Source organism: Chiroxiphia lanceolata, chromosome 1 (genome assembly GCF_009829145.1).
Source record: "Chiroxiphia lanceolata isolate bChiLan1 chromosome 1, bChiLan1.pri, whole genome shotgun sequence".
NCBI lineage: Eukaryota > Metazoa > Chordata > Aves > Passeriformes > Pipridae > Chiroxiphia > Chiroxiphia lanceolata.
In genome coordinates, this window is record NC_045637.1 from 117,822,815 (window position 1) to 117,850,694 (window position 27,880).

Sequence of the window (27,880 nt, forward strand, 5' to 3'; positions counted from 1 at the left end):
TGAATCAGTTCTTCTATTTCAAACTGCTAAGATTTGGGAACTTTTAACCCTATAACAGTTGTCTTTGTGGCTATAAACTTATGACTGATGCTCCCCTCATGAAAATTCATATACAATTTGTCTACAAAATGGATTTGTTGCAAGTCAGGTAGATGTTTTCGTTTAAATGTAGATAAATTTCTGCATGATACCTGGATGGTCAGATGCTGATTTACCAAGATGAAGAGAGGAAATAAAAGGGCTTTCATTCCTGCTGCTTTTTTCCTACTGTAGTTTGCCAGGCTGAGGTACACGTGTTGTGGGTCCTGCAGCTCCTGCTTCAGTGAGAGTGGTAACCACACTACTGAGTGGAGAAGGTGAATTATGCCTGTGATGAACAGAAGAACACTATGGAAACTAATGGAGTTGATGTAAAGTTCACACTGACAAAACCACTACTACATCAGATTTGGAGCACCAACCTCCACTTGCACAGGGGCTCCATTTCTTTTTCATGTTTTTAGCAGATATTTGAATACTTTCTGGATTCAAATTCGAGGCACCCATTTAAGGTTAGCTGAATTATTTAAAAGGTAAACAACCATCTATCTGAATATATAATTACTTATATATAGTTACTTAACTAGTGTGTTTGGGTAAATTTAATGGAAAATTTCCAAGCCTGCTACTGCAAATTTAAGCCTTTAATCATCACTCTTTTATTGTCGATAATTTTTCACTTTTAACATTTGTTTCACTGTGCAAAAGTTTGAGATTTTCATTCTGTTTTTCCTGTGCCAGGGGATTCTTCATACTGTCCACTGTGACGGCTGTTCACAAATGCCAAGTTGTTACTGGATTGCCTTTTAATTATCCAATTATCTGTCTAGCTCCAAGTCAAGGTCCTTGGTTGTCTTCTATCACAATTGTGAAGCTTGCTTCATGACTGTCAGCTACTGTCATTTTGGTTTAAGCTTTTCACAATTCCTAGCTCACTGTAAAGAAAGAAAGAAAATTAATGGGATTTTGAATTAGCCCACTCCTACTAATTAGCACTAGCGGTGTGATTGTCAACTGCTACATTTTTGTTCATCAGTAATAGTCTCGAAGAACCATCTGTAACTGGGAATCTGTCTCATTGTTTCCTTCAGGTAATATTCTTTCTACTACTTTAAAGAGATTTTTAGAAATGCAAAACTTCACTTTTTAGGACACTTCAAAGCAGACCTTTGAAATAGGAATACTCAGGGGAAACACAGAGATGCAGAGGAAAAAAAAAATAATCTAGGTGTTGTGGATACTAATCTGGTTCATTCATTCTGCATTATCCTCAGCCTCTGCCTGTACTACTACAGTTAATTACTGACTGCTGTTTATGCAAAAACAAACAAAAAAATCCAACCAACAAACAAACAAACAGCCAATCCCAAAAAACAACTCAAGCAAACCCAAAACCCAAACCAGAGAATTGGAAAGAACAGTTTGTCTCTTTTCTGCACTTGCATGCAGCTGTGCTACTTACAACTTAGTATTTTTCTCCTCCTTATGTGCTGTAGACAGGACACTGTATTGAGTCAAGGTACCTGCCATTATGGAACTCATGAGATATATTGCTGACATTTCCAGCCTTACATATTTGGGAGTTCATTTATCTTCCTTTAGCAGTGTGTCATTATAGTCTGAGCGGCATCTATTGTGTGTACACTTGCTTTATGGTTGGCAGGGAGTACTTTCCAGTGACCGAGTCCTCCTTTCTGCCTACTGAGTCCTTCAGAATCGCTTTGAAGAACATGCTCATCTTTTTCGAGGTCATTACTATATACTTGGGCAGTGTCTGAAGGAAGGGACAGGATTTGATATCTTATCAAAGGATGGAAGCTCTGTACATTTGATGTGTTTTGATTTTTTGTTGTTTTTGGTCTGGTTTAGTTTGGTTTGGGTTTTTTTTAATATATCTCTGATTATGTGAACTGAGCAAAGACATTTATTTTTATTAGTCATAGTTAACCAAATATATTACTAACTGCTTCAACACCTGATCTGAAGAATTCATTATTATTTATTTTATTTAAATGGATTTTTGAGCATCTGACCTGAATATCTGAAGTACTGAAATGTAGTATTTGAAGTATTGGCAATAAAGTTAATAAATTGACCAGAAGAAGCCTTAGGAGACTGAAGTATTCATTTCACAGACAGTTTAAGACATTTTTTAATTTAATTTAACCTCAGTGTGATCGTCACCCAAGAGGCTTACAGAAATTGAATTTGGTTTGAAGTTTTACAGTGTAAATGGGGAAAGAAGATGCATCTGTGTGGTACTGAATGGTTGACTGATGTCAGAATAATGAAACTGATACCCCAAATTCTTCCTTCAGATACAAACAATAGTGCTTTCATGAAAAAGCTCTGCTTTGCCAATCTATTGGGTTTTTTTACTCAGAAAGAAATTTTCATATGAGAAATAATAACCCATAGCGGTGGGGTTGGAACTAGATGATCTTTAAGAGGCCTTCCAATCCAACCATTCTATGATTCTATAATTTAAATAACAGTTATTATTTGAAATACTTCTTTACCCTGGCTTAGCTACAGGCTAGTGAAGCAACAGTGTGATCTACCAAAGATTCTTCTTCTGGGTCTCTCAGGAAATGAATTATTCTGATAGAGAAATACAGAATGTTATTAGCAATGCAGTCATGTACAGTTTCTTTTATTGTTTTCCCACTTCAATTATGCCAAAAATTTGCCTGCTTTCCAGATCAGACATACTTATGAAGTCAAACGCATAGTTTCCAACTTTAAAAGAAGTGCTGAAGCTCATCATAGTAGCATTATTTATAGACTATTTGTGAAGTTTTGTAAATGTACAGAGTAAGTACCCTGAAAAAGAATCCTTAGACAGCTACTACTGAAATTTATTTCATCGAAAGCTTCTGAATGGAATGAATATTTTAAGTGCATCTAAAAGTTTTGACTATCACTGATAAAATTTTGCAAAGAGCCAGGGAGAGTTTTAAAGAGAATTTCCCCAGTGCTCATTGCATAAATTTATATTTACCATTCATCACTGGTTGATATAGTGCTATGAGTTGAATAATAATAATAAATTAAAAATAATAAATAAAATTAAAAATTCCTAAGCTAATAGCATGGCTTATCCAATTTCAATTCAAATGAGTTATGTCATAGTTATATTGATTGGCACTAGGATTATCAAAGGAGAAAAAAAAACCCAGAAAGCTGGGATAGTTTTACATATGGAAAAATGGGAATAAAACCCAGTGGAACTGAGGGAGGAATTCCAGAAGCTCCAGCTATGAATTAGGTCATGCTAGTTACAACATTACCTATTTGGTAGCTATGTTGTTCAGAGCCCCAGAAACCACCAAAAAAACCCTAGGAAGAGTTCAGGATTTAGCTAGAGTACATTAACTACCTGCCTGTCTGGTATTTATATTTCTCTTTTTTGTATATTCCTCAATGGATTCTAGTCCAAAATGGATTTGGGGCTCTTGTTTTGTGCCACATCCTCTGCCAAGCCATAGGCATTTCTGTCTCCATAGAGATCCCAACAGTGGCAACTTTTATGCAAAGAACATAACTGAGGTGGGAGAGGGTTGCAAAATGAATTATCTGCTTTAAAATGATGATGCAAAACCTCTCTGTTTTCCTCTATTCAGTCTATACGTGTAAATTTTCATGAGGTTCTCAATGAGCTTTGCTTTGCACCATGAACATATTACTCCTACAATAGGTATACCTTCTGTACTATAGGTAAACAGACTTACTGCTTGAATTAATTACCTATTTGCCATTGATATCAGGAAAGAGAAACATTTTCCCTGAATATTTGTTGTGAAGATGACTTGGTATTTGGTTTTGTAGAAAGTAGAGTCTCAGACTATACCTCTTTTTATATATGAGTATGACAAATATTTATCTGGACAACTCTGGCTTCTCAGACTATAAAAAAATGTCATAATAATGTCTTAGAAAACACAAGAAATCGAGAGTTGATTCTACTGTGCTTGGTATAAATTTTTGGCAATTCTGCCTAAGGACAAGGTAGACTCATAGCTATTATAGAAAAAAAAGACTGGTAGCACTATTCTACAGCAACTCGTTTTTCAGCATTTTGTTCTGAGTGAATTAACATATTTATGAAGCTGAACTATGATTGTGATATAATTTCTGATAAATGCTGAGTCATGGATTCTACCCGGTGTACATCAGGGTGCTGTAATTTTTTTTTTTTTTTTAGAATGGGTATCTTGGCTCTATGACCTTACAGGCTAATTTTATTATCTATTTATGTTGGAATATTTGAATGTAATCTGTGGTAGTACGTTACTTATGTAGCCTCTGAAACTTCAGGCCTTATTTCTCTGCAGGCAAGAACTCTGTAGAGCAGTAGTAAAGGTGGCAGCCAGGTTTATTCTACTTTATGCTTGTAAACATTCTGATTGTTATCTTAGATTGCATGTGGATAAGGAACTTCCATGAACAAGTCATCTCCTAAGGAGGAAGAATTTGTTTACTGTTACATAAAATAGCTAAGGAAAAAGATTTTCTTTTACTTAAAACATCCATTATGATAAATAATATCATAACAATTTTTGTACCTTGAAAGTTCTAAAAGGACTGATTTGGTTCCGTTTTTCACGCGGTCTTGCACTCCAAGCTGAGCTTAGGAATGATTCTGACTGACGTATAGTTATCAAAACTTGTGTTAGTGAAAGGTTGGAAGAAGAGAGGAAAAGTAAATTCAAATTAAAAAGAAAATCTTTGTATTTAAGGAACAGCAATTATCAGAAATTCTGCTTGTATTAATATTGTCTGAGCACATTATAAAGCATTTGTCATAGCTAATGCTTTCCTGTCAAATCAAGTAATATTAGAAGAGGACTTTTACAATGAATATTAATATAAGAGACAGCCATAAGTGAAGTAAATTATAGAGGCATATAAGTTTAGTATTAAGTGCTACAGCAAATAGTCTTGCAGTGTAAATTTCTTTTTCTAATGTTATTACAAAATTAGGCCACTTGATAGTCATCTGAAAGTTGCTGAACATTGTTACAAGTTTTCAAGTATTTTACTCACATGTCTAACTCTAATTTAAAAGTCATATTCAGGAAAATGAGTTTACAGTCTGTGCACTCATCAATTGTGCTATAGTTTCCACACAGTTCTCAAATCCTGTTCACACATCAAAACACCTATCTGCTGTTCAGCCATCTATGACAATTTAGGCAAGTTAAGGAATAACTACAAGAATTATCCCTCTAAATCAGAAATAAGATGCATGAACTTAAATTTTGACTGTTCATCTTGATACAGTTTTTTAAAGTGCTAGATTGTTGATTGTTTGGTTACTTTTTTAATTCAAGATTCTTTGCTTTTGACTGTCATTATAAAATTATGCATCCAGATTTGTGTTAGAATTTTTACATTTATCTCAATTTTGATGTGCACCATTTTGGATTAGGAATTGAAAGAAAGACATTGGCACATTAAGGATGATGCATAAAGTTAGGGCTTCATAATTTTACCAATATATTGGTTTTGGTTTTGAGGTAGGGTTTTTTTGGTAGTTGGTGGGTTTGGGTTTTTTGTGGGGGAGTTAGCTTTAATTAGCTACTAACATCCCAAGGATACCCTTCCAGGAAAATTCTATTACAGGGAAATTGTGGCTGTTGTGTGTAGATATCATTTGGAACTTCTTTCCTTAATACCAAAACTCATTCAGAATCTTAATAAGTACATGATAACTACAAAGACTGTTTCCAGTAAGGTATACCAAAGCTAAAATCTTATTTGTAATAGTTTAAGTTGAAAAACAAATGTATTATTCTTATTTGCTTTTGATAGCTGATCACATTCAAACTTCTGAAGTTTTGAAAGCAGCTGCCACATGTTATTTTTGTTGCTCTTATTGTTGTCATAGTGCTTTCAAGACTGATGATTCATCTTCTACAATGAAAACAAAAATTTACAAATCTTTATTTAAGATAAATGTTATTAATTAGCTTGAAATGGCAGTATTATTTTGATTTCATTCAGGGATATGTCTGAGAAGCACTGAATAGAAACAAATCCGTAAACTCTTTTTCAAATGAGCAAGTATGGAACAAAGACACCATGGAATTTGGTAATATAATGAATTTCTGTCTAGTTAAAGGTCTCAGACATTTGAAGTGTGGACTTTAAGGACTTAAGTCTGAACTTAACCATTTTTATAGCTTTTGCTCATATTTTATCTATATTGCAGAGACACCTTAGTTTTTACCATATAAGGTCCTCATGCTGGCATTCACAGAATCACCCTTTCTCTTTCTTGTGCTTCACAGAATTAAGCAATTAAGGATTCATCAGACCTCTTGTAATTAGCTTAGATATATTCTTTTATATTGCATCTGATATTTAGCTTAAGTGAGGATCAGCACGTAACAGTCAAATAGCCTACTTGGAAATAAGTTAACTACCATTTATGACTGTGCCACTGTCTCAATTTACCTACAATTACAATCCCAATCATAATTTTCAAGTAACTTCCTTTTCAAGATTACCTAAGTCCATATACCACTACCTTTCAGATGTGAAACATAATTGAAAACTGAACAAAGCTTTGAAATATGAAGTTTTTACAATAAGCTCCTTGCATCTTTCAATCCTTCATCAACAGATAGATCTTCAACATAATCTGGGAGACAAAAAACTTCTTTTATAAGTGAGGTGAAGAAACTATAAGCATGGTTTACATTTTACATGAAGTTACACTCAATACACAAACAACTGAGTCTGAAGAGAATTATTAATCAGAATGATACGTTAATCTCATAATACCTATTTTAAGTAAGCTGAAAACCTCCAGAAAAAAAATCTTATTCTGTAGAAATTCTTATTGATTTCAGTTAAATCAGCTTTTCATGGTTTTTAATGTCTTTTTTCTCAGATTTTTAGATTTTCCAATTTTAAAGAGAAGTTAATAGAAGGAAAATTCAGCCTTCAAGATATGTTGTTATGGTTGTTGGAAATATTACTTTTGAATAATTTTCAAAGGTTTTTATAAAATATAAAGTAAAATAGGAAGAATAGATATGTCAAGATTTTAATAGTTTTTCTTACTTTAATTTTTTTTCTTACTGCTCTGAGGAATGTGAAGCAAAAAGCTTTGAAAAAGTAGTTCAGAATTTTCTAGGTAAGACTCTCTCTCTCAACTTTTAATTATAGAACATTATTTAAAAGCTAAAACTTGTTAATAGCAAATCTATGAGCTTCACTAGCAACACAGGAAAGTATTGTCAGATCTCTTGGATGTTTTTGAAATACAGTATATTGCATGGACTGTATTTGTTCTGTGAAGCAAATCATTTCTGCTAAACTACTCTTTGCCCAGCATGTCATCAAGTAGTCAGTGAATTTTGAGTGAAAGTGATTTTACAACCATTTAAATCACGGAAGTTGATAATGTTATTTTTATCTGAATGGAGTTTATAATTTGAGAGAGAGATGTACTTGTATTTATAAGCTTCCTCAATAGTAACTATATAAATGGGATTTTATGCTAGGAGGAGGGAGGAGGAGTGAAGGGCAAATAATTGTTGAGTGACAACAGTCGATGTCCTGATTATCTAAGGTTCTTCTAAGTTGAAACTTGAATGTTTAATTCTCCCTTCAATTGATATAGCAATTCAATCTTCTACTTTTCCAAAATAAATGAAGGAGAAAAAAATAATGAACACAAAAACCCCAAGTAAGTTAAATACTTGGGCTTGAAGTCAGCTCACCAAGCATGAATTTGAGCTTCCTTTATGCAAACATTACAGAATCACAGAACATGTGAAGTTGGAAGGGACCTATGTTTTTGTAGTAGATGGAATGAAATCATCTCTTCTAGTGAGCATTTGATCTCACTATATCATAATTCCCCAAAGTAGGTCACATCAATCTGCAATCTCTTTCCAGATCTAAAGAGAGAGTATTCAGGTATAGACATCTGGGGATGAACAAGCTCAACATATCCAGTTCTGGCTTTTGTTGCTTTTGTCATTGTTGTTTATTTGTTTGCAGGTTTTGTTTTTTTCTTTTAACTTCAGTGACCATTAGTGACACTGAAAGACTCTTTCATCTGTTAGTTTAACTACTTACTGTAGTGTAAATTTGCACTTTTACTGTAGCTTTAATAAATGTGTTACTTTAGGTGTGATATGAATGAGAACCAAATCTGAGGTTTTGTCTTTATAATTCCTGCCTCTTTCTTATTCCTGAAATATGTAATTCATTTCTGATGTCTACACCCCCTACCTACCAATAGCTTTTGTGACGAAAGCACAGTGCTTTTGTAGTGTCAGCCAAGACACCAGATTCAGGGTGTGCTATCCCTCTGTTGCAATAGGCTATTTGCAACTATATTTTCCTGTAAGATTTTTCCTAAGCATGTTTTATTAACCCTGGGTGTGCTAATGTTCATCCCAACTGAATCACCAAACAAGTTAGCCCTTAACTGACCTCTGTTTTGCTCAAACGAGAGATAGTAAAAGTAATATAATGGCCATGTTTTAATAGTGTATTTCCCATCTGCACTCAGTGCTTCACAGAGACCAGTTTAAAGCATCTGTTTCATTCCCAAGTTTCTCATATACATATGTAACATTTTCATCTATTATCTTTAGCTTGACATAAGAAGTACAGGGAGCTCTCAGTTATGCCAAAAGCAATAGTTTTTCTTGTAAACTCTGTAGAAGAGTAATCTTTGAATAGCTGCAGGAAGTTTCAGATTCTTAATTTTATTAATACTGTTCCTGTTTATCACTTGGTGGCTTAAAATGTTAAAAGTGGAAATCTATAATTTAGTATTTGCTAAAAACTTTAACTGCTCAGGGCCAAGAAGTTGTTTATGATTTTTACTATATGTCTTCCAAGGAAAAAATATCACAGAAGAGTGAGAGAAAAACATGTAGGTAGAATGTTTGGGTTTAAGACTCTGTATCTAGTGTGTATCTTTGAGTGTGGACATATACAAATGAAGGTGGCAGTTCCCTGAGAACTCATATTAACTTAGTTGTCTTAATGAAAACTTTTCCATGCATTATTAACTGGATTTACTCCAATGCTATGGAAATGTTTATGGATGCTGTCACTCTCCACTGCATTTTCTTTTTTGTTACAGGAAAAAAAGAGGTTACTTTAATATATTTTTCAACAACAGAAAGTCATTTTTTACTGCGAGATATATAAATAATGACTCCTGAACTAACCTCTTTCCCCTCCCCCTATTTTTTTCTCTTGAAGTGGTTCCATGGGAATTATAATAGTTCTAACACTTCTATATTAGAGATATTTAAAGATATTCATTTCAGATCTTGGTCATTTTTATATACACTTATTTCCTAGTTATTGTTGATACTGATTTTCTTTTTCTTGAGTATTAGTACTTTTAACTTATTTTAATGTTATATGTTCTTATATTCCTTGACTGATTTTGATTTCATATTTCAAGATAAAAATAGCATGAAAACTATCCAGACAAAAGGAGTTTAAGGGTCTTTCGATTGGTTTGTTTTGTTGTGTTGGGTTTTTTTCCTGTCAGCAAATGATTAATTTACTTCAGTGAAAGTAGAACTATTCTCAACAAAATGCTCTCAAGGGAATGGGAGTGAATGATAAGTGTTACTTCCTTACAAACTGCAACAAAATGAGAAATCTCTAGACATATTAACTTCTGTGTTCCTGTCATTGAAAAGTTAGTTAGTCCACTCAGGTCCAAGATTTGGGATTTTTACTGTTGCAAATTTATTCATTAGTGCTGTTCTAATTGCTACTTACGGGCTTGAGAATAACTGAATCAGTTTACTGTTGTTTCTATTATCAATGTATTCTTAATGATCATGTTTATTTTTCCCTGTACAAGTTTTCAAGACCATAAGCTGTTCCATGTTTCAACTAAGTCATTAGGAGGCTGGTGAAGGGACTTGAGCATAAGTCCTGTGAGGAGAGGCTGAGGGAGCTGGGGTTGTTCAGCCTGGAGAAGAGGAGGCTCAGGGGAGACCTCATCACTCTCTACAACTCCCTGAAGGGAGGTTGTAGCCAGGTGGGGGTTGGTCTCTTCTCCCAGGCAGCTATCAGTAAGACAAGAGGGCATGGTCTTAAGCTGTGTCAGGGGAGGTTTAGGTTGGATATTAAGAAAAAAATTTTTACAGAGAGAGTAATCAAGCACTGGAATGGGCTACCCAGAGAGGTGGTAAATCCACCATCCCTGGAGGTTCTTAAGATGAGACTGGACGTGGCACTTAGTGCCATGGTCTAGCAACCACGATGGTGTTGGATCAAGGGTTGGACTCAATGACCTCAGGAGTCTTTTCCAACCCAGTTGATTCTACGATTCCAGAAACAAGGGTACTCCATTTAAGTATTCTTCTGGAATCCAATAACGCAAAAAAACTATTTTAGAAAATAGCAAGAGAAACAAAATAATAAATAGAAAATTATGAAAAGTCCTTAAAAATGAAAATTCTGATGCAATGTTTAATTTTCACTTATTGACATAACACTGTTTTCCATAAGATAGTAACTGAGATGTCATATTTGCATTTTATCCTAAGAACAGAACAAGACTACAGTATCTCACAGTCCTACCTGCCATCAAATTTAGAGTTTTCTATAGGTTATTACTGGAAATGATCAAAATTTTTTTAAGAGGTTCAAGAGGCTTAAGTTTTGTGGGCTAAGAGTGACAACAAACTATTGTTTGTTAACTTATATATGAAATTAATGCTGCTTTCTGCCACATTTCTGTCTCTTTTTTTCCTTTTCCAGAGGATTGCTTTGGCTCTGATTTCCTCAGCTAAAAAATACCACCTTCTGAATATCTCTTCTTCACTTAAATTCAGAAATCATCCTTTTGTGTGTTCAAAACCAAGGAGGCTGCCATTAATATTCATTCAAATGGATAAGTTATATACACAGTCAGTGTAAAGGAATGAAGAACATTTTAAAAAAGATAGAAATAGGAATTTATCCATTTTGCATCTCACCTGTCTAAAGACATACAGAAATAGAAATGTTGACATTTGAAGAAATACACTTCTTATTCCAATAGTCTTCTTCGGTATGAATAGTCTTCTTCCTCTAAATGAAAGTATCTACTATTGACCTGTAGCTTTTTTTGGTTTGTTTTTCTCCTCAAGATGCATTAACTTGATATCACTTTCGTTCCATTTGAAATTTATTTTATATAACTGTGTATATTGACTTTAACATTCTAACCTATTAGTGCTCATTCAAAGGACAGTGTAATTCAAAATGTCACCAGTAATGGGTAGTTATGACATTCATAATGATTTTTACCTAAAATGGCCAAAAATGACTTGACAAATGGAATACATTCTCTCTGTGCGTTTGCATTTAGTAAATATAATATTTAGAATATGGTCAAATAATGATTCAGCTTTGATCTCCTAGCAAAAGGAGAAAGAGCATTCCTAGCAAGTACTAATTGATTATTCTTCTCTCTCTATGACTTTCATGCTGAAAGTTTCCTGGCAGACTATGTAAATATTGCTAAGGATAAGCTATTTCACTAATTCTACCAGGACTAAGGAGTCTGAGGGGAAAATTAGCCATGTAGATTTTAGGCCATGGGAGGAAAATTCTTCTAATGTTAATTAAATCTCTTGATGTTTAAACTTATATGGTGAAAAAAGAACAAACAAAACTAACAGTTCTTGGGAGGTCTCTAGTCATTTAGAAGATTATGCATTAGAGATCAATAGAGAGTATGAAAATATACTTTTTTTGTTTAGAGGTTATTGTGAAAGTTCAAATGACCCACCATCTGGAAACGAAAGAAAAAACCCAAAACCCACAAACAAAGCCAAGCAGTTGTACTAGGAATAATATAATGTGATCTTTTGCCAAAAGGTTATTATTGGGAGCACGGTAATAGATATTTAATTTACAATTGAGGTTTACTGTTTCACATATTTTAAGCATCTCATTTGATACTCTCTGTCTAAGGTAAGAATGAGATTCCTTAAAAAAAATCCATATTATTTTATTTTTCCCTTTAATTAAATATTTATATAGGGGCCTATAATACCTGCTTGTCTTCTAAGAACCGCAGACAAATAAATCACTGCATTCTGAAGGTAAATCTGCACACACACACACATACAAAAAAAAAAAAAGTTTTCAACAGAGATGCACCTAGTAAAACTAAGTTCTAGACTGTACCTCTTTTGTTGAAGTAAAGGCTTGTCTCTAGAGGTCAGAATTCTGGACAATATTTTACACTGTATTTGTTAATACTGTGTTCACTATTATCTCATAAGGCAGCCAGTTTAAAAGTGAATATTTATTTCACTGGTACACCAGGGACACCAGTCCCTTGTTAGGCCTTTTTTAGTGAAAGCTGCAGATTTAGAAGTTATTGACAATATGTTGTCTCTTAAGCTGGCAAGGCACTGGAAAGCAAAGATCCTAGAGAGTAAAAGTCTGATATCCTTTTCCATTCCTCACCAAGCAATTTGAATAGAAGGAATTAAATCATCTTAATATGACTTCATATCACACATTGTAGAGCCCACAGGGCAAGTCAACAGGTCTTAGTAGTTAGTTTTGAAAGAGATAAATTATTAAAAAGGAGTAGTATAATTTATCAGCAGCTGAAGGAAGTGATCCAGCAAAAAACGGAAACATTCATTAAAGATCATATTTTAGTCCCTTGTCTGAGCAGCATTGGGTCTGGTGTACAGAGAGAACTCAAAGGGTGTTCAGATCTTCCTGCTCTTCTGTTTTCTCTTTTTCCTTTTTTCTGGAGATATGATATTGCTTATGGTCTCATTTGCATCACGGTAACCTTATTACCTATCACTGGACACTGAAAATCCTTTTTGGAGAAGGATATTAATGCTGACAACTAACAGTGGATCCATTCATGTTACTTACGACACTTTAAAAAAGGAGCCGTGAACACTGCTTTTCTCCTCCTTTTAAAGGTGATTTTGGTCAGACGTGTCAAAGAAAGGCTACAGGAAACATTTCTGTCAGAGCTTTTATTCACTATGCTCTCATGCACTTTTGCTACATCCTACCCCCTTTTGCATTCTCCGCTGCAGCTCTTACTTCTGTCATGCCCTATTCTTGTCCTCAATCTGTCAGTCAGAGACAAATCTCTTCAGATTGCAGCACAATATTAACTCTGTATAGTTAAAAATTAAATTTTAGAAAGCTAAATACAGAAAATATGAAAAGCTACTTCTAAGACATAAATTAAAATCCTGTACTGTTGTGTATAAGCCTCTAGAAACCTGTATCCAGATGGAAAATTAGAGTTATCTTTTCATAAACTGTCTTTTATTGTGTATATGGTGTGTGACTAGTTTTGACGACTCCTGGTTTCATATTTATGTTTCCAAGGAAATCAAAATAAGAATGAAATTTATAGTTATGAAGAAGAAAGTAATTGTACCAATGCAAGAGGAATGGATTACTTAATATTATACTTTCTTTTTGACAAATAACTTCTATAGTTCTGTGATTTACTCTGTGCTTTCATAAAAAAAACGGTACATCATTCAGCCTGACTTTAGGCAATATTTACTGTTTGTGACTTTTCAACTTTTATGATTAAACTAAACAGATGATTAAAATGAAACTTGGTATCATGGAATGCATTTATTCTAATAAGCATTGCTACAGTCTTGCACAATGACCTTTTTAAGTATCAGAATTTTCATTCCTCAAATGAGATAGGCCTATTCATGTTCCAAATGCCATCATCACAAAAATCCCGTACTAGCTTTTAAGACTAATCTCTAGTCATTTATATATCCCTGCTCTGCCTTTGAAAGTGCAAAATTACATAAGTAGTTATATTTGGGGGGGGAAAAACAGCCAACCAAACAAGAACACAAGCCTTCATTGAATTGAATGATTGAGCTCATTGCATCTATGTTTGCCCAAATGCTAGGTCACTTACATAGCCTAAAATATTTTTCAGAAGCATGAGGGAACCTGCTCGAGGAAGACAGTTGTTAGGTCAGCTGTGCACCAAAATAATAACTTCTTGATTTACACCTTGGCAAAACATGCAAATAAAACAAGTAGTCGTGGACAACCCTATAACAGTAAAGAGATTTCATTTTGTTTAAAAAGAATTTATATCAGGTCTTAATATAGAAGAAGAAGAAAAACTAAATTTATTTTTGAATAATCATTTGATTATGAAACTGAAGTGGGCAAATTTAATCTGTCTTCAAGCAAGTTATTGTGAAACGGTGGAGCAGTAGGTTTAAATAGTGATAATATACACAATAACCACATCCTGTCAAACACAGATGAGTAGTAATATCTGCATGTGGCAATAAACAATCAAGGAATCAAACTCAGTATCGCACATAAGTGAAGATTAAAAAGCAAACAGAACACTGTTAGTGTTAAAGAGAAGGATAGAGTGCAGTTCAGGAAAAATTGTTTTAATGCTCTTAGGGGCTTTTAAGATTGTTTTTAGACAGCTGTATGCAATTTTAAGCACATGTATAATCAGAGGCTTTAAAAAGACAGAGAGATTTAAAAGGTTCACAGAAAGCCAAACTGGAATGAGTCATGTTCAGAGGGCTCACATATGCAGAAGGCCTGATGAAACTGAGACTAAACTATGAAAGCTGTTTAGGCAAAGTTATTTTTCATGTTTCTAAGGTGTTGTAGATGATGAGAATGAATGTACACCAAATCTTGTGACAGGGTTGTGGTAAAAGTGCTAGAGACCAGATGATGAGTGTTAAAATGTAATGTCTGGTCATCTTATGCCATCAGAATATTATAAATAGTGGTAAATATGGCTAGATTTGGGTTCCAAGTTACTTCATGCAGAATATTTCAACTATAAAGCTATATAAATGATTTCATTTTTATTTTGGGTGAGAAAAATGCTTTGAAATTGTAAAAAACCTTTTTGTATACATGTGTGTGCATAAAAATATCTTATTTATATTTTCCATAAAAAGCTAAAGACTGGTTGAGGTGATCATCATTAATTGAATGGGTTATACAAAGGCTGGTCACAAAGTCAGACAGAGTTACCACTGTGAAAAGCCTATAGAAAGTGCCAGTCTGCCTTGCTAATCTATGCAGGTGCAGCAGTATATTTAACAGATGCATATGTGAGACAAAGTTGAGTTGATGTAGCTGATTTCCTTCAGGATACACGTGTCAGGTCTAGGGACCCATGCTGCTACTCTCAAAGGGACTTTGAGATGGAGGTCTCTCATACTAGCTGGGGAGCTGAAAGGAAGTGACCATTTTTGGCTGAGCTGTTGGGATGTGTGTGTAAGGCTTGCTCTGAGCATGTACCTCTGAACAAACTCTCAGAATGACTATTTTGGGATGGAAATGTCCAATTTGAGACTTCCAAAGGACTATAAGATGAGAAATGGATTCACCACAATAGTAGGCAAACCCAATTTGGCACGTGCAATACCAGAACTTCCTTCACCTAAATAGTTTTAACAGTAAAATTCAACTCTGTCAGGAAAAGTTATTATTTTTGTCATATGCTTGCTTTCATACCCAAATTGCAGCTGAATTATCATTTCTGTGGTCAGACCCCATCGATGTGTCATTTTTCAGTATTCTCATTATTCAGTATTTTCACCATTTCATCAGGACCATACTCAATGTAAAATCAGGGGATACAGACACAGCTGGGAACTCAAGGAACTCATCTGTTCTGGGATCAGAAGATATGGACATCCAGTGTCACTCTGTTAATGTTCAGTCTTTACAATCCAATAAATTTTTTACTGAGTTGATGGAAAATGCCCTTACATTAGGATACAATGGAACATAATAGCAATAGCTGAAATAAGATGTAGGGGGATAAGCAGTAAATGTAGGAAAGAATTCCTTTATTATTGCTTAGGTTTTAGTTGGTATTTTGACATACAAAGAAATTTTCTGTTCCGGACAGGCTCATTCTTATTTCTGTTAGCTTGCAACACACATCCTTCCTTGCTCCTTGCAAGTTCTTCATCCCTCCCTATGCATCCTGACATTATAAAATTCTGCCAATGCCTCATTTCTCATTGGTATTAGACAAGTTTAAAAACTACACTGCTTCTGGAGTCTGTCCTGTTTAATGGCCTTTTTTTGTCTTGCTGATGGTGTCACATAGGATTACTTGGTCTATCTTCTGTCTGTGATCCTAAATGAAACACTGTGTTAAAGACTAAAACAATTTTTGTCCTGCTCTGACTAGTTTAAAGCTACAGTCTTGAGCTTGGCTTGTTGTTGGTTTATTTTTTTAATTTTATTCAAACAATGTTTTTAAATATTTATGCAGGCAAATCTTTATACAACTGGCTGTACCTCAGGGGACTAGGGGTAAAAATGATGTGACTAGACCTAAGACTTCTTTGAAAGAGCTTTAAAAAGTACAGTTTTGATGTTTTAAAAACTATTTGTCTACCAATTTAACTAGTTCAAAGCAAAACTGTGTCTCCTTTTGTACAGCTTTGAACATAAACCAACCTCTAGGCACAATATCATAATCTTCCCTAGGGATACTCCATTCCAAAATGGTGGTGGTTTGAGATTGTTTTGTTTTTATTTGGTCTTTTGTTTTCTTTTCAAACTGATAGTGTCAGCTATATTCAAAACAGAACATTGACACTGGTTCCTCTCAAATGGTATGAAATCTCTGTTTATACCACAGCAGTGATGCAAAGATGTTGAATGCATTATTGCTTGACTGTTCTGCATTTTAGACTGGATATTTCTGTGGAGAAATTTCATTATTTCACATTTGAAAGAATGGAATTAGGTATCTCTGTCTGTGTGTCTTTGGAGATTATTTTGGCAAACTGTTCTTCTTTTGAGATCTGAAGAGGTTTGAATGGTGTACACAGATCTGGGTGAGAAAGATAAGCAGACAGAGAAAGGGATGAGACAATCAAAAGTGCATGATGAATGCCTGGTTTTGAAATTAATCTTATGGGTCCCATTCATGTAATAGTCTTTATCTGGAAAACTAGCAAAATGCTTAAATTGTAGGACTATCCTTCCTTTGCAAACTTTATTGCAATTGGTTTACAAGGTTTCTCACAACCCATTTCCTGTTTATTTCAGACTGACTATATATTTTGCTTAGTATGAGGTTCATATGAGCTGTGGGATTTTTAATTTCAATACTGATCTAATTTGAACGTGTAGAACAGCCCAGTTCTCAGTTCCTAGTTCCTGAATTCTAGGAAAAGTATTTGGAAACTCAGTCATACATTGCAGTCTAAGTATTAAAAAGTCTATTTTTATTTCTCTTCTCTATTGCACTACTTTTTCATCAGCTTCATACTCTTGCACATTTGCATGCTTCAATCTACATCTTTTAATATCTATTGGGCAAATCTAATTTACCATTTCCTCTTATTTTATAGATATTTTTCTCAGTGTTTGCTGGACATTTCAAGTAAATGTCTATGTTTAAGAGAAATCATTACTTATCCATGATGAAGATGATGTTTATCTGTGTAAAGTTTCACTAAGCACATAATTTTATTCAAGTTTTAATCAGAAACTAAAAATCCATGAAACAACCAGACTCAAGGGAAGGCACAGTTATCCTTCAAAAAGTGACTTCACTGTTGTTGTTTGGTGCTTTCAAAACTATTAAATTATACAAAGACTGAGGGGGAGTAAATATGTTTCAGCTATACAGTAATTTTTAACCACAGTGCACCAATAAACATATCAATAAGAAGTAACCAGTAGTGAAATAATTGTGTTAATGTCTCCAAAAACCTAATGATTTAACAGTCAAAAATGTTTAAAACACCATTCTTATAGAACAATCATGATTAGACAATAGTAATAATGAAGATCATAATTAGAAAATAAGGGAAGGCTTTGAAGAGTTTTAAATGTCAAGTTGTGGGCATCAAAGACAAAAAGAAATTGAAAATTTAATGAGTAATTAAGAGATGTTCATTAGGCCTCTCTCCTGTCAAACTGGATACAGTTGGGCAGTGCTGTTCCTCTCATCTGAAAACATATATGGATAAATTCTCATTTGTGCACCTCAGTGAAATAGTGAAGCTTGACTGTGTGACATTAGCAGAAGGCTGGTGCTGAGCAGTGCTGGTGGCTCTCTGGTACAGTGGTTGCCCTGCACATGGTCTCTTCCTCCTAGAGGGCTCCACCATCAAATCCTTAATATCTTTAGGGGGCTCTTCTTCATTTAACAAATATGTACTGTGCAATTACTGCTGCATGCCAGATATGCTACCTGCTGTAAACACTTGTATGTTGCTTATGGATGACATCCAAGAAAGGATTAACTTTTACATTCATGATCAAGTTGTTTAAATAACCATAGCAAACTAACTTATAAGTAGTTCAGCCAGCCAGACACCACACTAAACGACATTCTGGAAGAGTTTGTCAAGAAAAGGTTTAAGTGCTGGCCACTTTACCCCCTTATTCTTTGTACTCCATCAATATTGACATTATCTTTCATTTGCACAGTTTGGAGAGAGACAAATTTCACATACATAAAGTAAATCTTCAACAATGTGTAAAATCAAGGAACAGCATATACCTCCATTGTTTTAATTTTGTAGGAAATAGCATTGATTGCTAACGTAACTGTGGACTGTGTGTCCAGCAAATTAGAATGCATAAAAATATGTCTTCTCCAGAGATATCTGAAGGCTATCTCAACTTAGAGCAGGTTTTTCAAATGGGGGAAAGAAAGAATATAATAGATGTGATTTTTGACAAAATGATAGCTGACTGCACAGTGAAAAGTTCATGGGAATTAATGCCAAGTCTTCCATAAAATCATCTAAGAGAAATGAGGTAAAACATTCTATTCAATGTGCTTCTTCTATTATTTCAGAACTCTGAAAGTGCTGATGCAGGATTTAATTATCCATATATGCATGTGCAGAGAACAATTTTTATTTTATTTCAAAGTTGGTTTAATTTTAATTTAACTATGTCCTTGTAATATACTCAGTGTGATCCTTCCTTGCAACAAAAGAAAATAAATATTTGAATAATTTTATTTTCATTAAAAATGTATACTCTTTAATCTTCTTTTTAGCTATTTGTTTTAGTATTTTTCATCTCAGACCCCAGACATTTAATGATGTCATGAAAAAATCATGGAACCTAAATTCCGGGCTGATCCTCCAGTTTTTGATACACCTCCTGCTGGGAATATGAGATAATCAATATCAGAAATGTGTAAAACTTTCAGGAAACACAGGTTATCTCAGAAAGTTTAAAATATAGTTTAGATTTTATATGCTTATTGAGGTAGTCTCATTTTAGTCTAGGAAAGATATTATAGTCTCTTTACGCTGAAGAGATGGTGCTTTGTTTTAAAGTGACAGGAACAGTTCTGCAATGCTATTTGTATTATTATAGGAACAGGTATAATATGGACAAGTAATAAAAACAAATACTTCACTCCACAGGCTTCCCTAGGCAACTGCCAGATTTTCAGAAAAGTATTTTTAATAAGAAATTATTTTGATTCATTGACATATTTATTTCTACATGAGTTTATATTGTTTTATATCACTTGTGTTATAAGAAGTGTATGTAAACTGTCTTACCTTCTGAGTTTCAGCTTCCTTGGCCATGATTGTCCAAACTTATGAAGAAAGCAAGTTCTGGACAGTTCTGCCTTCACAATTGCTGGAAAGTACAACGTTCAGTTAAACATTTCCAGGCTAAGAACATGGCTCCATTACATATGCCAGATTAACATTTTGATTCCTATATCCACCATTAAAATCCTGCAAGCCAGATTGTAACACATCTGTAGGAGTTAAATGCATTTTTTATTTTAAACTGAGCAATTTGATTTTTAAGACCCCCTGACAGTTTGACAGTTCTTGCAGCTCAGTGTAAAATCTGACCACTCTCTCTGCCAAAAGTGCACAGAGTTAATTAATGACTTTACCTCTCTGTGAGTGGTAAATACCCATGTGTGAGTAATGTAGGGTAAGTAACATCATGCATAATGCTGAGCCTGGATGAGAGCGGGGTTTTAACATTAGAGTTGGCTTGGTCATTTCAGGCAATCAGTAATGCAGACGGGTTGAAACTGTAATGAAATGTTGTTATCTGCTTCTGAAATTAAAATCATTTTGCCAGGAGATGAGAGTAACTGGTAAATCCTTCTGGTATGAAAGAGGAGATGGTACCCTTTTCAACCCCCACTGTCTCCAATGAAAGCATGCTCTCCAAGTATGTATAAGGCATGCTCTTTATTAGTAGTATGCTCTAAATCTCTTCAATGCTGATTAGTTTATGTTCTCTTGTCCAGATGTTTGTAAGACCATAATGAACCTCACAGTATGATTTATGTAAATGTGTTGGATTGAAAAGGCTTACTGTTCATAGGACTTTACAATATATTCAATAAAAAGCAAGTCAACATGTGCAAGTCATTATTTGTAGTGTTCTCGAATGATCCATGAAATCCCTTCACTGGATCCGTAGGAGAAGTGTGGTCACTATCTTAAGAGTTGCAGTCTATAGAGAAGATCTTGACATCTGTTATCCATTAAAGTGGAAGTGGAAAGGGCAGCTGGAACTGCATGCATAAGGGTAAAGATTTCAGTTGGACAACACGCTAACCAAAAGATACTGAAATATTTGCTTCCAAGGGTCTGGAGTGTGGAGTGGTTATGATTAGTGCTGTGTTATTTGTATTTTAAAAAAAAATCCATTAAATTTTTTAGCCATCCATGTAAAAAATGAACAAAATTATTAATCTACCTGTTGTGTGAGACTAATCTTTTGACAGAATAAAGCAGAGAAAACAGAAAAACGAATGAACAAACCAAACTCTGAAACCAAAACCAGCTTTACATTAAAAACAAGACTTCTTTGAAAACTTCTCATGCATTTTTCTTTCTTTCTACTTTCTTTTTAAAGGTTTAGTGACATCTACCCATGAGTGTGAAAAAAATCATCCTGTGAGGCAAGAAAAAATTGTGAAAGATCATGTGCAATATACAGCCCTATATCAGTAAATTTTAATTGGAATTTTATTTTGGGGGTTTCTAATCACTCTACAATAGCCCTTAATCTTTCCTTTCCCAAGATAAACATAATTTATTTGCTAAATTAAAAGACCTCCTGAATATCCTTGTCAGAATGATACTATGAGTCCTACTCAGGCATATGTCCTTTTCATTCACTGAAATACTCTTGCAGGATTTTGATAATCCTTAGGCAAATTCCCCATACTGCTTGTATTTAAGTAGATTTGGTTTTCACCTAATTTCAAAATGGAATATCTTAAACAAAAGAATAGGCCACTTCTCTGGATTGCCAAATTCTATCTGTATGACTAAATTAATAACATTTGTCAGCAGTTTTCACTTCTTAAAATATCTATGAACTGTCATTATATGCATGATTTCATCTCTAGTTTTCCGTAATTAGAAGATTATTTAAATATTTTGGATCTCATTCCAAAATGTTTAACTTTTTCTTTCCAATCATGGAGTAAAGTTCTCTGTTTCAATGACTTAAATCTGTGCCAACAAGTCCACTAGGTTGCTTCTTAGGAAACAAAGGAGTAAGTTTTTCCCTTTTCTAAACAGAGCAAAATCAGTGTTTGATAGAAAAGCTGGTGAATAAACCAGATTTTCTGCCTAGATGGAATAATTGATGTATTCAGTGATGAAGAAGTGTGATCTCAAGTAAAATTGTTTCAGACAGTTGCTACGATAAAAGAACTTCTGTTTTTTTAATGATCCATTAATGACCGTTTTTTATTCTAGCTTCAGACACTTGAGAAATATATTTATAGACCACTAAACTAGTTGTGACTTTTTTTTTCTTTTTGGTACTGACACAGGACAGAAGTTTTTTAAACTGGGATGGACTAATTCTAAACTCCCTTTACAGCATTTGTTACCTCTCGGAAAATGTTTTGCTCAGTTATTGTTTGAAACAGCTGTTATTTTTGGTTTTTTTTTGGTTTTTTTTAATAATTTAATTTATTAACTGAGAGCTTAATTTAAAGAAAAATAAATAGGTGTTCCAAAATGGTGGCATATTCCTGTGTGGGTTTTCAAGGAAACATGATCTTTGTGGAAGAAATTATCATACTGTACCTGATATTCCATATCAAATACTTCTAATTTCTTTATATTATCCATGAAAGATCTTTATAGAAAAATGTCTGTATATTCACAGGTGAAGGTTGTTAATAATATTGATATCTTCTTGGTCAGAGAAATCATTCTGGCACTGCATGAAATATGTATTGATATAGAATCATCAAAGAACATACTCAGTACTTTGAGAAATACTCAAAAAGGAAGTGAAAATGTGACAACTTTTGTATTTGAAACTCAGGAACATACAGGAAACGTTTGGGGGAGGGTTTTTATTTTTTTAGATTAATGGTAACATTAATGTTTTCTTAAAATGGAGTTCCTGTATTTTACATTGGTTGGTGAACACAATAGTGAGCAGCATTTTCGACTCTGCCACTCTGCGATATTCCTCCCCTGAACAGTGAAGATAAACATGTGATGCAAATATCTTCTGTCATACAAATGTATGTATTTTTTAAGTCTGTGATCAAAAGCTTCCATCAAAAATAGAAAACTGTTCTTTAGTCTTTGTTTTCCTGCCTACTGAATGCTTGCAGCCCTAGGCTTCTGTGCAGATTGCTTTCTAGGAGATTTCTTTGTCTCGTTCCATACCCTTTTGGTGTCTGTTTTTTTATTTAACTTTTATTCTTGAAACAGCTGTCTCTTCACATGTACTAGATAACCCTCATAATCTTTGCTTCTTAAAATCTCTCCATAAAGCTGCCTTCTCTTTAATAGCCTTCCAGATTTTTTCTTGTGTACACTCGCAGGACACCTACTTCCACATTTTCTTAATATTCTCAGGTGGCAGCATAAGTCCTACAAAGAATTGTAAACAAGATTGGTAGTATAAACCAAGTTATGCGACTTAGTTTATAACAGGTCTAAACCTGTTGGAACAATGGTTTCTTTTTTTTTTTTACTGTGATGCTGCAGACACAGATGTATGTAAAGTATTAGTATTTTCATAATTTTGATTGTGTCATGTATACACGCAAGGAAAGTCTTTGAGTAAAAAGGCTATCTTTTCTTAGCTTTTAAAGTGTTTATTCAGACTTCATACTATTTGAGAGTAGGTACAGTTGCAGACTTTGTGCTTTAGCTACTGAGATTAGCTCAGCAGGTTAGAGCATGGTGCTAATAATGCCAAGGTCATGGGTTGGATCCCTGTGTGGGCCATTCACTTAAGAGTTGGACTCGATGATCCTTGTGGGTCCCTACAAACTCAGAATATTCTGTGATTCTGTGATCCATGAGAAGCCTGTCTGTTTCCTACCATCTCTCAACAAACAAATGATAAAAGAAAACCTTACAGGAAGTAAGTTTGACACATTTCTGTCAAGAAACTCAGAGTCCAGTGAGTATGAGCCTTAAAATAAGCAATGATAACCCTCTGTCATCTAGAGCTGAAGTGACACACCACCTCTGGAGCACTGGGAAGAAAAAACAAATTTGTTCAACACCCAGTATAGAAAGAGGCTGATGTTGCAAACTGCACTATACCTGTGTGCTAGTTTTGTCAGAACAGTTTACAATATCATAGTCTATATTTCAGTCTAAAAAATCCAGAAATAAATGTTGTGGGTATTATTACTACTGCTATTTTGGCAATTTGAAACTATGTCCTAGGTGTGGTTAAAAGGTCAGCAGTATTCAAATAATGAAGGGTTAAGTCTTGCTGCCATATGAGTGGATAGGAGTGCTCAAAGTAAAACAGAGAGTTAAACTGGCAAGCTGATCCATTAATGTAAAGCCAGACAAAAATATAGTTATTCAAAACAACAATAAATGGTATTTTCTTCACACAGGTAAACAATTTAATATTTCACAGAGTAAGAACTGTGTGACCTTGACAGACAGATTCACAAGTAGAGCTGCTGTACACTATTTGCTGTCACATTTTATGACAGAGGTTTTAGCAACATACAGTACACATTCAAAATGTTAAAAAGGGAGGTGAAAATCACTGTCTGTTATTAAAAGCTGTCTTCCTTGTGCAACAAACTCCACTAGGGAGGCAATACATTCTTCTGTAATACTAAAACATCGTAGTGTGTGTGCATGCACATGTGTATACTTTTAACTGTGTATAAAATAATGCAGCATCCTTGATTATGCAGCTGGAGAGGGCATTCTTAAAACAAATGACTTGATTCTAAGAACCTCTTTGTCATGGGGATTTACTAAAGTGAAATCAGAGCTAATCAATTTTTCTGTGAACATCTCTGTGGGATTTATATTCAGAACTCACAGTAGTAATTGCAAACCAAACCTGGGGCTTTTCACCTTAAATTTCATGGAATTGATTTGGTCTGGCAGATCTGGATTTCAATCCAGTCATGTTTGAAGGGAGAGGAAGAATGAACAGAGGAAATGATGAAGGGATTTCAGTTTTCAGTCCCTGTTAGTGCCAGGGCACCCAAGAACATTCTCGGTTATGTGATTTAAGCATGATTATGCAACTCTTCTTAATATGTGGTGAAAAAATCTCTGACCCAAAGTATCCCTGTACTCCTGTAACTCTATTATTGTGCAGGTCTGCTCCAAAAATGTAAGAGATCTCATGTGTAACTGCCATAACTGATGAAAATAGTTTTCAAAAGGTCTCACTGACTCTCTAGACATTTTGATCTGGAGTAGATGTTGCATTATAAACCATTATTTTTGTTTGAAATTCTGTCATCAAAATTTGCAAGATTTATTATCATAATGAAGGATTTTTTGCAGAAATTGGTATACTGCTCATGGAAGCCAATTTATGTTCCACATGTACAAAGTGATAAAATTATTTCCAAAACAGACAAGTATTGCACAGTAATTAATGAATTTATAAGATATCTGCTTAACAGGTTAAACTGTTGGCTTTCCAATACTGTATTCCAGATTCAAATCTGTCTACTTCATATATGAAGCTATGGTTCATACAACACAGTACATAAGACATCCACCTACATTTGAATTTTGCTCTGTTTTCTTTTTACTAGTGGAGAGGCAGTTGGTAACAAAGGATCATCTGTGCATGAAACTCAAGCTAGTCAGACATTGGTGCTAGCAGAACCCTTATGTAAACAACATGAACAGAAACATGGTCAAAAAAGTGCAATTCTGGAATTCAGGGTAAATTGAGTGAGAATTTTGCAAATTTGACAGGTGATTTAACAGCAGCTGCTGATACTGGTGATACAAGCCAGTGCAGTGCAAGACTGGTCATAAAGCAGCAGCCTGTGAATTACTGAGCTGTTAGACTGGGGAAAAAGAAGAGAATTCAAAAGGAAAAAGCATTAAAGACCTTAAAGTTCAAAGGGAAAAAAAAGCAATGTATATATAGACAAGATTAATGGAATTTTTTTAAAGGTTGAGTAGATAAACTTTTGAGCTAGATATGTTTCCAGTTAATAAGAACATTCCTGAGGCATTTTTCATAATTTCCAAACTCATTTGATTTACTGTACCTAGTGCAAACATTTCCTCTTGGAAGCTTAAAAGAGCAAAAAAATATTTACCATTTGTTCCCCTCCATCATGCATGCAGATTGGTTTTTTTACCGTATGGATGCTGGCATTATTTATTTTCTTTTTTTAGAAAAAAACATCGTTGAAGTATTTGTTTTGGAAAAAAACACATGTAAAGAACTGCATGGACTTTGCTAACAGGTATGAGAAATTATATTTAAGAAAAGTTTGGTCACAATTTAGGCCTAAGGATATTGCCATCCTCCCTTAAATTCAACTGGGTAGTTCCAGTAATTATAATCTGACATGCAAGAATATATCAAAAGATAAAAATACACTATTTTTATGGAAGGAATCTATTGCAAAAGGCCATTTTGAGACTTTTTCATAGATATGATGTTGCAAGAACAATTTATCTTCTTCTATTTTTGGTGCTACTTATTGAAAAATTCTCTTTTGTGGTCTTAACTTGCATTTGAAAAAACAAGCAGAGTGACCAGGACTCTGGTATTGCAAATGCAGCTTCTAGTGACTGGGGAGTGCAATCACTCCTAGTGATTGCTTTGGAGAGAAGCTGATTATGTCATGTCTTAGACCAGTATTACTAGAGGCAAACTTAGCAGAATCACTGCAGTAACCTATCATACTACATTAGCAAAAGTGAGATCATAAGAAATACTTGTCTACTTTTAGTGATTACTGTTAAGAATTAAGGAATGGTTTAGGTCATGACATGCATTCAGAGGATAACTTGGCAGTCAGAGATATGATGTAATCAATTCACAAGAGACTTTCACCTATGCAATGGAATGAGTAGCCTAGTATTTTTATTTATAAACTATGTATCTGAGGGAAATATTCTAGATGTGTGTGCTCTATATAGCCTAGCAAGATTAATTTCAGAGATATTTTTTAAAAAACACTGATTATCCGAATGTTTGTTAAAACTTGCTCTTTCTGGGATTTCAATTGTTACATGACATTTTTTCAGTATCCCTGTAGAGCAAAGAGGAGAGCTTTGCTAGACTCATTTGGTGCTGTGGCAGTTGCATGTTTGGACTGATTAAAAGTATTAATAAATTCAGATGAAAAAATTGATAAACAGCTATCCATCTGCAGATTTCTCGGCAGTTGGCACAGTTAGGTTGTATCTGCAATTCCCTTGTCCACATTGTCTATCCCTTTTAATTCTGTCCTATCTGCTGACATTTGAAACAGCTGTTACAGCCTGAAGTCACAAAAAGAAAGACGTTACCAAGCATGGATGCTTTCCAGTCCAATCATATTTATTTTTGTAGAATTAGCGAAAAACTTAAGTCTACAGACAGATCATTGATCAGTTAACTAAGTTGTGATTCACGTGTTAGAAAAACCTGCTTGCTAGCCCTCAAGTTCATGCACTGAATGATTTAAAGCTCTGACTGTTTCCTCAGAGGGAAAAGTTCCATTCACAAGCTTACAACGAAGCTAGAAATGTAAACCGTGATGTGTACTATTTAAAAGAAGTAATTGGAAGGTTGAAGTCAGTATTCAAAATTTTCCCAAAGCTGGCTGAGTTTTCTGAGATTCCACCTAGGGCAACTTGTTAGAAGAAATTCTATGTAAAGTGACAATCTTACCTAATATGGGGCTGGGATGTCAGTTATTGTGGTCTATGTCTTTGGATTTTGAAAGTGTAAAGTCTAGAAAGCATTTCAGTCCAGATCATCTTTTCTGACATCACTAAGTCCTGCTGTCAATTAAGTATAAGAGGTTACAGCCTGATGAAGACAAAGAAGATTACATATTGAAATAGACAGTAAGTGAATTTTAAGTGGTTGGTTGCTTGCTTATTATATGAGGATTTTTATTGGCTTTTCCCATTAGTAGAAAAGTAGACAGACAAGACATAAAAGGACATCAAAAAATATACAACAAATTTTGGGGAAAAAGATCCAACATCTAGAATTTTTTTCCCTTAAGAAAAAAATTAAATTAGAATTATAGTTAAAAAGAATGATAAGTAGATAGGTAGCCATGCTAGTTGTTTACTGTGAGAATTCCATCTTGACTTTTCTACCTTTACTTAGTTTCAAGCTGTCTTTGCAAATGCAATGGAAGGTTAGCAACTCAAAACAGTATTTAAAATACACCCCTATAAGGTGAAGGGCTTAAGAGGCAGTTATATCTTTGAATTCTGTTTAGATAAAAAGGGCTTTATACTTTGCTTTCATAGCTAGTAGCAGCTCTACCTAAATGAAATTTCAGACTCACCATGTAAAATTGGAAAGTCTATTCTTCATACTGTATTTCTAAGGGTTTTCTTAACATCTCAGAGCCGCATCT

At 34.3% G+C, this 27,880-nt stretch overlaps 1 protein-coding gene and 1 long non-coding RNA gene across 4 annotated transcripts in view; one reads left to right on the forward strand and one right to left on the reverse strand.

Moving 5' to 3' along the window:
- Positions 1-27,880, forward strand: part of ZNF385D (zinc finger protein 385D) — a 411,627-nt gene that overhangs the window by 360,460 nt on the left and 23,287 nt on the right. The window lies entirely within an intron of this gene.
- LOC116788595 lies at positions 77-19,903 on the reverse strand. Its single transcript, XR_004357698.1, has 3 exons — positions 19,599-19,903; positions 15,638-15,712; positions 77-974 (listed from the first exon to the last, which is right to left on the reverse strand). It is a non-coding gene; the product is annotated as an uncharacterized LOC116788595 (long non-coding RNA).